This window comes from Bubalus bubalis, chromosome X (assembly GCF_019923935.1).
Source record: "Bubalus bubalis isolate 160015118507 breed Murrah chromosome X, NDDB_SH_1, whole genome shotgun sequence".
Taxonomy (NCBI): domain Eukaryota; kingdom Metazoa; phylum Chordata; class Mammalia; order Artiodactyla; family Bovidae; genus Bubalus; species Bubalus bubalis.
Window position 1 is genome coordinate 129,269,340 of NC_059181.1, and position 15,256 is coordinate 129,284,595.

Consider the following 15,256-nt stretch of genomic DNA (forward strand, 5'->3'; position numbering starts at 1 on the left):
AGACATTACTTTGCCTACAAAGGTCCGTCTAGTCAAGGCTATGGTTTTTCCAGTGGTCATGTATGGATGTGAGAGTTGGACTGTGAAGAAGGCTGAGCACTGAAGGGTTGATGCTTTTGAACTGTGGTGTTGAAGAAGACTCTTGAGAGTCCCTTGGACTGCAAGGAGATCCAACCAGTCCATTCTGAAGGAGATCAGCCCTGGGTGTTCTTTGGAAGGACTGATGCTAAAGCTGAAACTCCAGTACTTTGGCCACCTCATGTGAAGAGTTGACTCATTGGAAAAGACTCTGATGCTGGGAGGGATTGGGGGCAGGAGGAGAAGGGGACGACAGAGGATGAGATGGCTGGATGGCATCACCGACTCGATGGACGTGAGTTTGAGTGAACTCCAGGAGTTGGTGATGGACAGGGAGGCCTGGCGTGCTGCAATTCATGGGGTTGCAAAGAGTCAGACACGACTGAGCGACTGAACTGAAGGAAAGTGAAGGATGGATGGATGGAAAACAGCTTGGACTTTCAAACTTGGCTGCTCTCATCTCACTATTATATCTTAGAAATTTCAAATGATTCTTATCATTGAAAATTAAAAAAAAAAATAAAGGAATCACATCTTATAGTATCTGTAGGAAAATGTGCTTTAAGTAGCAAGATCCAGTCTGTCCATATTGGAGAGATGCCAGTTCTACTGATAGAAAAGAACTTCTCAGACCATCTGTCAGTTATTATACAGTCTGTGTTTAACCCCTTCTGTACCAGCATGAAAACATTGATAAATCTCATAAATCACTGCATTGGGAGCTGTGAGAGATAAGACATGGCACCTCAGGGGGTTTAAAAATATAATAGAAGAGACAAGAGATATACATGATGATACACAAAGCAGGCTGAATATACTAAGTGTCGTAAGGGAGCTACCAAATATGGGGGAAGCACCAATGAGAGGGAAATTACTTTTTGCTGGGGGCAGGGGATTCTCCATAGAGGCATGTGAAGGCAAGGGGAGAGGGCACAATTTGTGGACATTTTGATTAGAGGGACTAGCATGTTAAATGCCAATAGAGGTGGCAAAGTCCAGGATAGCTCTGTACAAGGGGAATAGTCTCGTGTCATAGAAATATGGAGTATAGAGATAGTAGTAGACAAGGTTTTATAGGTGGGGATCAGATCAAGGGAAAGCATTTGTGGGATTAGAGGTGTTTTATTCTATAGAGTAGACAGTGGGTTGTTGGTGGCAGGTTTTAGAGCAGTCAATACCTTGCTCAGAGCTGCACTTTAGGAGGGTTTTTGGGCAGCCTAGAAAGTGTAGGTTAAGTACTGAACTGTTTTCTCTAACCTCAGGGGCAATAGAAATGGCCTCGTAGCTTCTACTATTGAAGATGTGATGCATTGGGTTTTGGAGACTTAGAACTAGTATAGATTTTTCTTTTATTAGTTGCTATTAGATTGATGGCTCTGAGGTCACTGTTCAGGCCAAGGCAGCCCAGCTTGGATGGGAGGGTACATTTTATTTTTTTGGTTGGACTTTGAACCTATGTGAACTTTATAGGTTTTGAGTTAAACTGGGCCAGTTTTTCAATATTAATTTGGTGTTTGTTTTTTCAGTGCATGTGTATGTGTGTACTGTTTTGATGTTTATTCCTTCTGACAGTTGGGAATCACTTTCCCTGTATTCCATGGAATAAAGCAGTGGAGGTTGAGGGTGGTGGTGAGGAAGGTCTGGGGTCAGATCTGAAATCTCTGTACATTTATTCTCCAAGTTCTTTCTGGCTGAGTTCTATCAGGAGGCTTATGGGATCCATTTTTGGTTGGAGTAGCACCAGTGTTTCCTCAAAGCCTGGCTGTCTTTGACCACTTATAAAAAATTCAGTTGGGAGAGGAATCTGGTTAAAAATGCACATTTGGGGCCCTGGCCTCAATGGGCTGAATCAGAGACCAGCCTGTTTAACAAACTCCACAAATGCATGAACTCAGGTTCATGCTCAGGTGTGAGGACTGCTCAAGTAGGGCTTCTCAGGTGGCGCTGGTGGTAAAGAACCTACCTGCCAATGCAGGAGACATAAGAGAAGTGGGTTTTATCCCTGGGTTGGGAAGATCCCCTGGAGGAGGGCATGGCAACCCAATCCAGTATTCTTGCCCAGAGAATCCCCATGGACAGAGGAGCCTCATGGGCTACAGTCCATGGTGTTGCAAAGAGCTGGACATGACAGAAGTGACTTAGCATGCACACTTGCAAGTAGGAAAAGATTATAAACCAAGAAATGGAGTTTTGAATGTAAAAGGCAAGAAAAAAGTCAATTCTAAGGTTATTAAAAGGTTTAAAAAATATAGAAAACTTGGCCTTTGGATTTTTTTTTAAAAATTCATCAAGCTATGGGTCTTTGGCTCAAAGAAGAGAAACTTGTTATAGAAGGACCTTCCCATTTTGGAATGGTCTGTCTTCTTCCTCTCTCCTGGTTCAGATCTGACCCATTACTTAAGGCTCATCTCCTCTAGTGTGTGTTCAGGACCACTCAAGACCATGAAGATTTTCCTGGTTTTCAGAGTTCCCTTCACTTCCTGGTTGCCCCTTGCATTTACTGCCCAGCCTCGGGATCTGTTGTGTGCTTTCAACTTGTCCATGAATTAGGATTTACTTGCCTCATACCTGTTGATGTTTTTGGAGTTCATCTCTAAATTGTGTCTGACATTTCTTTTGCACTCTCCAATCTGGTAGCATCTGACACCATGTGTGCCACCCAGTAGGAGCACACTCAGTACTTGCAGAGTGAATGGAAGGATTTCAGACAACCTGATGGAGCTTTGCTTGAGAAACACAAATACCAAAGCTTCGTCAAGGGATAAAGGGGAGAATGAACCTAAAACACATGCTTATAGTCACCAAAATAGTCAAGTACTTACAAATGAAGTGTGCAAAGTTCTGTGTCTTCCCAGTAGCTTTTAGAGAATTACAGTGAGCCAAAATTTTTTATTTTCATTTATGAGAAACAAACTCATTTCCATAACTCAACTTCCATTTTCAACACTTTCTTTCAATTCCAAACTATGACTCAGGCTTGCTTTATTTCTGGCAGCATGTCATCTTTTAAACAGGGAGTGAAAAGAACTTGGAACAAGGACTTTCAAACTTCCCTAGTCTTTCAATAACAGTCCCTCTTAAGTGCTGAGGGATAGCTGTTTGTGTATTCACAGATTACATGTGCCATTATACTGGCCCTTGCCATGGGATCCTTTTCTTTCTTTGTGGATTTGATAACTGACCCCATATAATTTCATTTGTCAAAATGTATTTTACCCATTTTCCCTTCCCTCTCATTCTTACTTTGAAGCTATACCTTCCCTGATTTTAGAGTGTGGGGGACTACGAGTGGGTGGCAATTGATGACTGCCTGGGCTTTTAAAGTACCAGCAGCATTATTTTTATATTTTTTGTTCTGCTACTGAAAATGCCTCGGCCCACACATAACTAGTTCTCATTCTCTTCCTGTTCCCCCCGCCCACAGCATCCTCATGCTCCTCCTCAAATGCCTGTCCCCCTTCTCGGAGGCCACTTTCCTTCACAGTTCCAGAATGGTTTCATTCATCACTGTCACAGTCCCTGTCGATGGTAAACTCTTCCATCTTATCTGCAGCCACCAGTAAATGAGTTTGCATTTAATATTGTAAAGAGCTTTCTTTGTTTCTGACATTTCTCCACCCACTGATACTTGCACTTATGTGGCTTGCTGTCACCTTTTTCTCTGCCAGTTGGTTGGCAGGAACCAATATTCCCCAGAAAAGGCAAGAGGATCATCCTGTCACTCCGGAAATCTGTCTAATTTTCATCTGACTTTGATTACAAGTGCTCACTTTCTTCTTTGGATGAGAAACAGAGACTTGGGAAGAAGAAAAACTTACAAAGTTGCCAGAGAAAGCTGAAAGTTGCAAATGACTGGGTTGGACACTAGGAAATTTCCGATTTGACTTCCTGCCATGGGCTGACTTAACTGTTGTGTGAGCATGCTCAGTTGTGTCTGACTCTTTGTGACCCCATGGACTGTAGCCTACCAGGCTCCTCTGTCCATGGAATTCTCCAGGCAAGAATACTGGATTGGGTAGCCATTCCCTTCTCCAGGGGATCTTCCCGACCCAGGGATTGAACCTGGGTCTTCTGCATTGCAGGCAGATTCTTTACCACTGAACCACCTGGGAAGCCCCAGTTCTGTGTAAATTACTTTCTCTGTGTCCTTTCTGTGCTATAGGAATGATGTCAATTTTGGAACTGAGTTGAGGGGCAAAAGTTACAAATACCGTGTTTTGAAAACACAAAGAGCATTGACAAAAGTGATGTCACTTGCTGAATGCCTCCTGTGTGCAAGAGTGCTAGGTGATATACACACATGATTTTTACTCCTCAAGACAACATTGAATAATGTTGGGGCTTCAAGATACTCAGTATCTGGCTCACAAGCACACATGTAAGGGATGGAAACAAGAATTTTAACATAGATCTGTCTGGCTCCAGAGTTCACAGTCTTATGATGAGTTTGCTGTACAAGAATAAAGGTGATACAGAGAATGATTGAGTGTTCTCAGTGATTTGTGTCTCCTCTTGCCTTGCATTCCTTTAGGACATTCACTGATACTGGGCTGATGTGTGTCTAGGAATGTCTAGGGTTTGAATTTCAACTCAGCCATTTACTAGTTGTACAACTTTGGGCCAGTTATTTAACCTCCCTGTGACAGTTATCTGTGTGTGTAAAACTCGGCTGATAAGGGATGTTAACAGTCCCTCTCCCATAAATTTGTTTTGAGGCTTGAAAATTTAACCTATGAAGTACTTTGACTTAATGCATTGTTATTGTTGCTGCTGTTCAGTCATTAAGTTTTGTCTGACTGGTGATGCTATCCAACCATCTCATCCTCTGGTACTCCCTTCTCCTCCTGCCTTCAATCTTTCCCAGCATCAGGGTCTTTTCCAACGAGTCAACTCTTTGCATCAGGTGGACAAAGTATTGGAGCTTCAGCATCAGTGCTTCCAATGAACATTCAGGGTTGATTTCCTCTCGAATTGAATGGTTTGATCTCCTTGCAGTCCAAGGGACTCTCAAGAGTCTTCCCCAGGAGCACTTCAGCTCTTTGGTGCTGGGCCTCCTTTATGGTCCAACTCTCAGATTGTAAACCCTCAATGATAGTTAGCTATCTCCATTGTCAGCCATAGCATTATTTCATCGCAGTACTTTCTGCTCTGTTTGGCTGATTGACCATGATTCAAATATATTCTTCCTTTCTCACTTACTAAAAAACAAAACAGACGTACTCTGTGCTTTGTTTTCAGAGGGCTTTACTACATTCCAAGGTGACTGATAACTTCCAAGATAACTCATTCTGGAGTATTAGTAGTAGATAATTTACTTTTAACTTAGACTTTCTGATGACTCTGTTCTTTAACTTTAAGAACTAAAATAATTTAGTGTGGACTTCAAGTTTTGATGCTATGAACCTGACTGGAATAAGGGGTGGAGTGGGTTGTGGTATAATTAGGACTATTTGTTGTTCAGTCCCTCGGTCATGTCTGACTCTTTGTGACCGAATGGACTGCAGCACACCAGGCTTCCCTGTCCTTCACCACCGTCGAAGCTTGCTCAAACTCATGTCCATTGAGTCATTGATGCTATCCAACCATCTCATTCTCTGTCATCCCCTTCTTCTTCTACCTTCAATCTTTCCCAGCATCAGGGTCTTTTCCAATGAGTCAGTTCTCTCATAGATTTGACTTTATGGACCTTTGTCAGTAGAGTGATATCTCTGCTTTTTAATATGCTGTCTAGGTTTGTCACAGCTTTTCTTCCAAGGAGCAAGCATCTTTTAATTTCATGGCTGCAGTCACCATCTGCAGTGATTTTCAAGCCCAAGAAAATAAAGTCTCTCACTGTTTCCATAGGGCTATAGCATGTTTTATTCAAAGTAAGAGGGGCCTCATATCTTTTTGGCACTTTTATATAATTTTGCATTCCATTTAGCTTCCTGGTAAAATTTTCTTAGGATTACAATAGCAAACACTTACATAGTACCTGTTGTTGTTTAGTTACTAAGTCATGTCCAACTCTTTTGCAACCCCATGAACTGTAGCCCGCCAGTTTCCTCTGTCCATCGTATTTTCTAGGCAAGAGTACTGGAGCAGGTTGCTATTTCCTTCTCTATGGGATCTTCCTGACCCAGGGATTGAACCTGCATCTCCTGTTTGGCAGCTTGATTCTTTAACAGTGAGCCACCTGAGCAGCCCACCAATGGAGTATTAGAAACACTAAATTAGAAGATGGATAAAAGACACTTTTGCCATACATAGTTCTCAACACTACATATTATTTAAAACTCCAAACAACCTCAGAAGTTGACATTACCTTCATTTTACAGAGGCTAAAAGCACAGACAAATTAATGTAATTTGCTCAAGGCTAAACAACTAGTATGTAGTAGAACTGGGGTTTGAGGCCAGGCTGTACTTAACTACTACACTATATTTCCTCTATTTGACGAAAAGGTTGTCTTGGCTTTTAAAATAAGTTTGAAAACTAGAAGATCATTAGTAACGGAAATTTAGGCTATTGATTTATGATTAAAAAGTTGGGTGATGTCAGAAAGCTATCACCCTGAGACTGTAGTTTTTATTGTTTTAACATTTCATTTATTCTTTCATAACTAATCCTGTAGTTCTCAAGCAGTGCTCGGCCACCAGGTAGTGAGAGCGAGTTACAAGTCATATGATTTATAAGTCTTGAGGCAGAAATCAAAATGTCTACTTGTCTTTTTAAAGTTAAAATACTTTAATATAAGTCTTAATATAATACTTATATTAATACAATATTCATTATTAATATAAAAATTGATATTACTATAAGAACCTATTATTAATATAAGAAACTATATAAGATACTCTTACATAACAAGAGTTATATAAGAAACTTATATTAATATATGAGTTATATTAATATAAGAAACTCAATATGAGTTTATTAAAATTAATTAACACAAACTCTTAATATTACTATATTAAAATTAATATTAATATATTAATGTTAATATAAGAAACTCTTAAATGACATGAACCTTAATTTTTTAAGAAGTCCTTATGTGAGAGTTGGACTATAAAGAAAGCTGAGCACTGAAGAATTAATGCTTTTGAACTGTGATGTTGGAGAAGACTCTTGAGAGTCCCTTGGACTGCAAGGAGATGCAACCAGTCCATCCTAAAGGAGATCAGTCCTGAATATTCATTGGAAGGACTGATGGTGAAACTCAAACTCCAATACTTTGGCCACCTGATGCAAAGAACTGACTCATTTGAAAAGACCCTGATGCTGGGAAAGATTGAAGGCAGGAGGAGAAGCGGACAACAGAGGACGAGATGGTTAGATGACATCACCGACTCAATGGACATGAGTTTGAGTAAGCTCTGGGAGTTGGTGATAGACAGGGAGGCCTAGCATACTGCAGTCCATGGGGTCGCAAAGAGTCCGACATGACTGAGCAACTGAACTGAACTATGGAGTATAATCAAAATGTCTAACATATCATCTCTGCATACTATGTCATAACAAAAAGGTTGACAGAATAAAGGTTGTCTCACCTACAGAGAGAAGACTTATGGAGATAACTGTCTTCAAATATTTGATCATCAGATGATTATCAGGAGGAAGTGGGACTAGGTTGCTCTCTTCTGAACTTAAGGGCTGAGCTAGAACTAATATATAGGAGTTACAGGGAAAGCAGATTTTGGCTTATCATGAAAATCCTCCCTTATAAACTTGTTTGCTCTTAATTAATGAAGCAAATTTCCTTACAAGTGTTTTATAATGATAACGATATTCTTGAGGAAATCAGACTTTCTGAGAGAGTTATCTAAGAAACCTTCATAGTTAACTTTTCTTATTTATTATTAACTGTACTCCTTCATGTCTTTAACATTTAGTTCTAGGAGAAAATTGTCCCTCTGTAGAACCCTTACACCATTTATTGAGTTATTTTTAATTCTTAGATCTGTCTTAATTTGAGCTTTAGCTCACTACTGAATAAAAACCTCTTTTCTGTGATCAATGGCTAATGCTCTCCTTTCAGGTGGTCTTTCTTGTGTGTTCTACCCTTTGCCTTCTGTCTTACCCTGGAAAACCCAAGAGACTTAATATTTAGACCTGTGAGAGCACTGAAACCCCACATCCCCCCTCATACCGGGAGAAGGGAGAGCATCTATCTTACTCTCTTGGCTGGTTAACTGAGCTTTTGTTGTCCCAGTATTTTCCCTGAGCAACTATTTAAAATGGAGGGAGATAGGATTATAAAGTGACAGATTGTAAAGAAACAGAAAATGGAACAGAATTTGAACTTTTAAGAATCACAGGGTGGACCTCAATGTGTGTAGCCCATAATCACTCCTAGATATTTTCCTTTTTTGCTTCTTTAGACTTGGGCAAAGTGTCTCATCACTATCTTGAAAAGCATAGCCTTGTTAAATGAAGAACTCTCTCTTTCTGGGAGGAAAGCAAACTTCAGTAAAAGCTCTTAAAATATGTTCTTCAAGATAATGCTGAGGACGTCCCTGATGGGTACAGTGACTGAGAGTCCAGCTGCCAGTGCAGGGGATGTGGGTTTGATCCCTGGTCTGGGAAGATTCCATATGCTTGAACGCCACAGCTAGAGAGAGAGTGGCCCCTGTTTGCTGTAACTAAAGAAAAGCCCACACACAGCAACAGAGATCCAGAAGAGCCAAAAGTAAATAAATAAACAAATAAAGATAATGCTGAGACAGTTGAGGGTAGAGATGCTGTATCATCTGCTGTCTCTTCTGGTGTAGTATCAAAGATTACCTCAACTTATCAGTTGTCAAATTTTAGCATCCCATGACGGATAAATGAACACTTTGATGAAATTCTTAGCAAGAGATGGTATTCTGTGTATCAAACTGGAAGCTACTGAGACTGTAAATAATTTAAGAAATCAACCTTACAGTAGTTTGTTGGTCGAGGCACCTTCAATGTATTGCAGATTCTGTTTTATATGAAGTCAAACCAGCTCCTTCTTCTGAACCCTCAGTTTTCTGTTAGATATTTTATTATTATCTAATATGCATGGCTAAATATTATGTCCCTCCAGACTCACATTAGAAAGGAGGACTAGATGTGTCATTATTATTATTATTTTTTTTTTACTAACCACACTAATCAGTTGTGGATAATAAAGAGAAATTAATCTTTCAAACTAAACCCCATTTTACTGAGGGTTCACCCAAACTTTAAACCTTTAATTGAATCTGTTAAGCAACAGTCCATGTTCTTCTACTTGGAGTTCCCACCTTTTGTTTTCCTGCCTGCCATCTAGTCTGGGAGCTAAGGAAGCCGAGGGCAGATCAGGGAAGAAGCAGCCTGGACCCCAACTGATATCTGATTGGTCCAGCCTCTCCTGAATACATGAGAGATAACTGAAGAATTCACAGAGTTGCTTTAAGGGGAGAGATGATTGTGCTCTTTTTTTTTTTTTTAATCACTGGTTGCAAAGTGGGGCTTGGAAAATAGGGGAGGTGGCGTTATAATAGCTGCTGGGAGTGGTATTCCATTTTTTATGAGTCAGTTGAGAGAAGCCAGCTGCTTCTGAGCTACTTTACTCTTTCCTGCACCTGTGATAAGGAAACCTCTATTAACCCGAATGCTGGGGTGTGGGAAGGAGGAAAGCATGGAAGGTTCTGATTAGTGGGATTTTTTTCAGGATTACTTGTAAATTTGTTTTTTTTCCCCCCTCTTTTGGTTGAAATTATTTCCAAAATGTTTGAATGACTACTATGGGTGATGTATCTTATCCTGATTATACAGATGAGGAATCTAGAATTAAGAGAAAGGAATCTGTACTTGAGAGCTTAAGTACCTTTTCTAAGGTCATACAGTAAGGAAATAGAACAGCAGTGGTCTGAAACCAAAAGGTGTTGCTCATGCTGTTGTCTTTGCTGCTTGATGATCATATTAAGGCTGAGGACTCCATTTTGGTGTCAGGAACAACTTGAGTGTTGAAGTTACTGTTCTCTATTTGACTGACTATCTTGCACATTCAAGTCATTGAATAGAGACTGTTCATAGAGGCTTCCTAAAAGGGAGATTGATGTTTTTGGAGACATTATTGTATAATAGGAATAGGGTACACATGCACACTTCTGTGTTAAAATCATTGTGCTTTGTCAATAGACAAGAGCAAATCCCCACACTTGTATGACAGTATTTCTCTCTAGGGTTGCAAAGTCTACTTTACAAAAGTTCAATGACCACTTAAATACCCTTTCGTGGATACTTTTTTTTTTTAAACAAAAATTAAAATGATTTCACTAAAAGTCGAGGCCTGCTGTAGGAAACACCATGAGAATACTCAGAGACTTCCCAGTCCTAGCCAGTCTATTTTTTTTTTTTTTACAATGTATGAAGTATCTGCATTCCAGATGCAGTGTGATCAATGCAGTAGAAATGTTCCCAAGAAGTTAACTAGTGAATATCAGTTTTTGTTCATTGAACTGTTGTTAACTTGTGCTTATGAAGCTATTATAAAAATCATGTGATTAATCCATTTTATAATAAAGCAAACACACCCCCAATTGAGGTACTTTTATAAGTTTGAGTCTTGTCTCTTGAACAGCTTAAGGTGGAGCAGATCAACACACACAAACTCTGGACAGTCCCTCAGTGACTGCAGTGGGGTTTGAAGTTTTATTTGAAACTACAGTCATAAATGCTAAGGAACATGTGGAGGAAAGAAGAGCAAGATTCTAGGAGAGGCTGTCTTGCCTCAACAATGTGAACAGTATGGCTTGTCTGTTTTCTTCTTAATAAGAAATGGCAAGTGTAGTAACTTTTGGTGTGCTGGATTTCTCAGAAATACTGTGGGGATTCTGATTGTAATTCAATTAGATCAGGCCAGTGAAACATTTTGTGATTAAAAATATAGTACAGAGTACCTGAGTAGAGTGTGTTGGGTGAAGGAGAGTGTTTAAGACCTGGTCTAAAGGGAAATTCCAAGGGGAATCCTTTAATGAAACTGTGAACAGTTGCCCCCTTCTTTGCTGGAGCCATATATTTTGGTGGCTACGTTTGGTAATTGTGGGCCAAGTCTTTAATTGAGAACCTGTAAATTGTAGGGGAATTCAGGTTTTCATTTTGGTTCTCAAAACTGTATTAAATATGAACTCACTGATGGAATGAAAGATAACTAAGATTAAATGTACTGTATTTCACCTGTGTAATGAGAAAAATTGCATAGTTAATAAAGGAATTTTGGATGTATAACTATATAATGATACTTAACCCTTATAACTTTGAAGCATTTTGTAGATAATAATTTTCATAGCAGTATAGTGAATGAGGAAAGTATTATTTTAATTGATAGGAAGAACCAACTAAAATGTCACAAAGGGTATGTACATTTAAGTTTCAAACATCTGGTAAAGCATTAGCATCAGTTAATGTGTTTAGCAAAGAAAAAAGCAATCAGTAAATTCTTTTTTTAAATTAATTTATTTAATTGGAGGCTAATTACTTTACAATATTGTAGTGGTTTTTGCCATACATAGACATGAATCAGCCATGGGTGCACATGTGTTCCCCATCCAGAACCTCCCTCCCACCTCCCTCCCCATCCCATCCCTCAGGGTCATCCCAGTGCACCAGCCCTGAGTACCCTGTCTCATGCATCGAACCTGGACCAGCGATCTGCTTCACATATGATAATATACACGTTTCAATGCTACCCTCTCAAATCATCCCACCCTTGACTTCTGCCACAGAGTCCAAAAGACTGTTCTTTATATCTGTGTCTCTTTTGCAGTCTCGCATATAGGGTCATCTTTGCCATCTTTCTAAATTCCATATATATGCGTTAGTATACTGTATTGGTCTTTTTCTTTCTGACTTCACTCCGTATAATAGGATCCGGTTTCATCCACAGTATACTGTATTGGTCTTTTTCTTTCTGACTTCACTCCGTATAATAGGATCTGGTTTCATCCACCTCATTAGAACTGATTCAAATGTATTCTTTTTAATGGCTGAGTAATATTCCATTGTGTATATGTACCACAGCTTTCTTATCCATTTGTCTGCTGATGGGCATCTAGGTTGCTTCCATGTCCTGGCTATTGTAAACAGAGCTGTGATGAACATTGGGGTACACATATCTCTTGCAATTCTGGTTTCCTTGGTGTGTATGCCCAGCAGTGGGATTGCTCAGTTGTATGGCAGTTCTATTTCCAGTGTTTTAAGGAATCTCCACACTGTTCTCCATAGTGGCTGTATTACTTTGCATTCCCACCAACAGTGTAAGAGGGTTCCTTTTTCTCCACACCCTCTCCAGCATTTATTGTTTGTAGCCTTTTGGATCGCAGCCATTCTGACTGGCATGAGATGGTACCTCATTGTGGTTTCGATTTGCATTTCTCTCATAATGAGTGATGTTGAGCATCTTTTCATGTGTTTGTTAGCCATCTGTATGTCTTCTTTGGAGAAATGTCTGTTTAGGTCTTTGGCCCATTTGTTGATTGGGTCGTTTATTTTTCTGGAATTGAGCTGCATGAGCTGCCTGTATATTTTTGAGATTAATTCTTTGTCAGTTGCTTCATTTGCTATTATTTTCTCCCATTCTGAAGGCTGTCTTTTCACCTTGCTTAGAGTTTCCTTTGTTGTGCAGAAGCTTTTAATTTTAATTAGGTCCCATTTGTTTATTTTTGCTTTTATTTCCACTATTCTGGGACGTGGGTCATAGAGGATCCTGCTGTGGTTTATGTCAGAGAGTGTTTTGCCTATATTCTCCTCTAGGAGTTGTAAAGTTTCTGGTCTTACGTTTAGATCTTTAATCCATTTTGAGTTTATTTTTGTGTATGGTGTTAGAAAGTGTTCTAGTTTCATTCTTTTACAAGTGGTTGACCACTTTTCCCAGCACCACTTGTTATAGAGATTGTCTTTTCTCCATTGTTTATTTTTGCCTCCTTTGTCAAAGATATGGTGTCCATGATATTTGACTTTTCTCTTGTTTCTTGAGGTAACCTTGTATTGCTATGAACCTTCCCCTTACCACTGCTTTTACTGAGTCCCATAGGTTTTGGGTTGTTGTGTTTTCATTTTCATTCGTTTCTATGCATATTTTGATTTCTTTTTTGATTTCTTCTGTGATTTGCTGATTATTCAGAAGCATATTGTTTACCTTCCATATGTTTGTATTTTGAATAGTTTTTTTCCTGTAGTTGACATCTTATCTTACCACGTTGTGATCAGAAAAGATGCATGGAATTATTTCAGTTTTTTGAATTTACCAAGGCTAGATTTATGGCCCAAGATGTGAGCTGTCCTGAAGAAGGCTTCGTGTGCACTTGAGAAAAAGGTGGAATTCATTGTTTTGGGGTGAAATGTCCTATAGATATCAATTACGTCTAACTGGTCCATTGTATCATTTAAAGTTTGTGTTTCCTTGCTAATTTTCTGTTTAGTTGATCTATCCATAGGTATGAGTTGAGTATTAAAGTCTCCCACTATTGTGTTATTAGGAGAAGGCAGTGGCACCCCACTCCAGTATTCTTGCCTGGAAAATCCCATGGACAGAGGAGCCTGGTAGGCTACAATCCATGGGGTCGCTAAGAGTCGGGCACAACTGAGCGACTTCCCTTTCACTTTTCACTTTTATGCATTGGAGAAGGAAATGGCAACCCACTCTAGTGTTCTCGCCTGGAGAATCCCAGGGACAGAGGAGCCTAGTGGGCTGCCATCTATGGGGTTGCACAGAGTCGGACATGACTGAAGGGACTTAGCAGCAGCAGCAGCATTGTGTTATTTTTAATTTCCCCTTTCATACTTGTTAGCATTTGTCTTACATATTGCAGTGCTCCTATGTTGAGTGCGTACCTATTTATAATTGTTATATCTTCTTGCATTGATCCTTTGATCATTATGATCCTTCGATCCTTCTTGCATTGACCCTTTGATCATTATGTAGTGTCCTTCTTTGTCTCTTTTCATGGCCTTTATTTCAAAGTCTATTTTATCTGATATGAGTATTGCTACTCCTGCTTTCTTTTGGTCTCCATTTGCATGAAATATCTTTTTCCATCCCTTCACTTTCAGTCTGTATGTGTCCCTTGTTTTGAGGTAGTCTCTTGTAGGCAGCATATATAGGGGTCTTGTTTTTGTATCCATTCAGCCAGTCTTTGTCTTTTGATTGGGGCATTCAACCCATTTACATTTAAGGTAATTATTGATAAGTATGATCCCATTGCCATTTACTTTGTTGTTTTGGGTTCGAGTTTATATACCTTTTCTGTGTTTCCTGTCTAGAGAAGATCCTTTAACATTTGTTGAAGAGCTGGTTGGTGGTGCTGAATTCTCTCAGCTTTTGCTTGTCTGTAAAGCTTTTGATTTCTCCTTCATATCTGAATGAGATCCTTGCTGGGTATAGAAATCTGGGTTGTAGGTTTTTCTCTTTCATTGCTTTAAGTATGTCCTGCCATTCCCTTCTGGCCTGAAGAGTTTCTATTGAATGACTAGCAGTTATCCTAATGGAGATCCCCTTGTGTATTATTTGTTGTTTTTCCTTTGCTGCTTTTAATATTTGTTCTTTGTGTTTGATCTTCTTTAATTTGATTAATATGTGTCTTGGGGTGTTTCACCTTGGGTTTATCCTGTTTGGGACTCTCTGCGTTTCTTGGACTTGGGTGGCTATTTCCTTCCCCGTTTTAGGGAAGTTTTCAACTATTATCTCCTCAAGTATTTTCTCGTGGCATATCTTTTTGTCTTCTTCTGGGACTCCTATGATTCGAATGTTGGGGTGTTTGACATTTTCCCAGAGGTCTCTGAGGTTGTCCTCATTTCTTTTAATTCTTTTTTCCCTCTCTTCTTCATTTATTTCCACCATTCTATCTTCCACCTCACTTATCCTATTTTCTGCCTCAGTTATTCTACTGTTGGTTCCCTCCAGAGTGCTTTTGATCTCAGCTATTGCATTATTCATTATTGATTGACATTTTTTTATTTCTTCTATGTCCTTATCAAGCATTTCTTGCATCTTCTCAGTCCTTGTCTCCAGACTATGTATCTGTAACTCCATTTTGTTTTCAAGATTTGGGATCATTTTTACTATCAGTATTCTGAATTATTTTTCAGGTCGACTCTCTATTTCCTCCTCTTTGGTTTGGTGGGCATTTATCATGTTCCTTTTCTTGCTGAATATTTCTCTGCCTTTTCATTTTGTTTAGATTACTGTGTT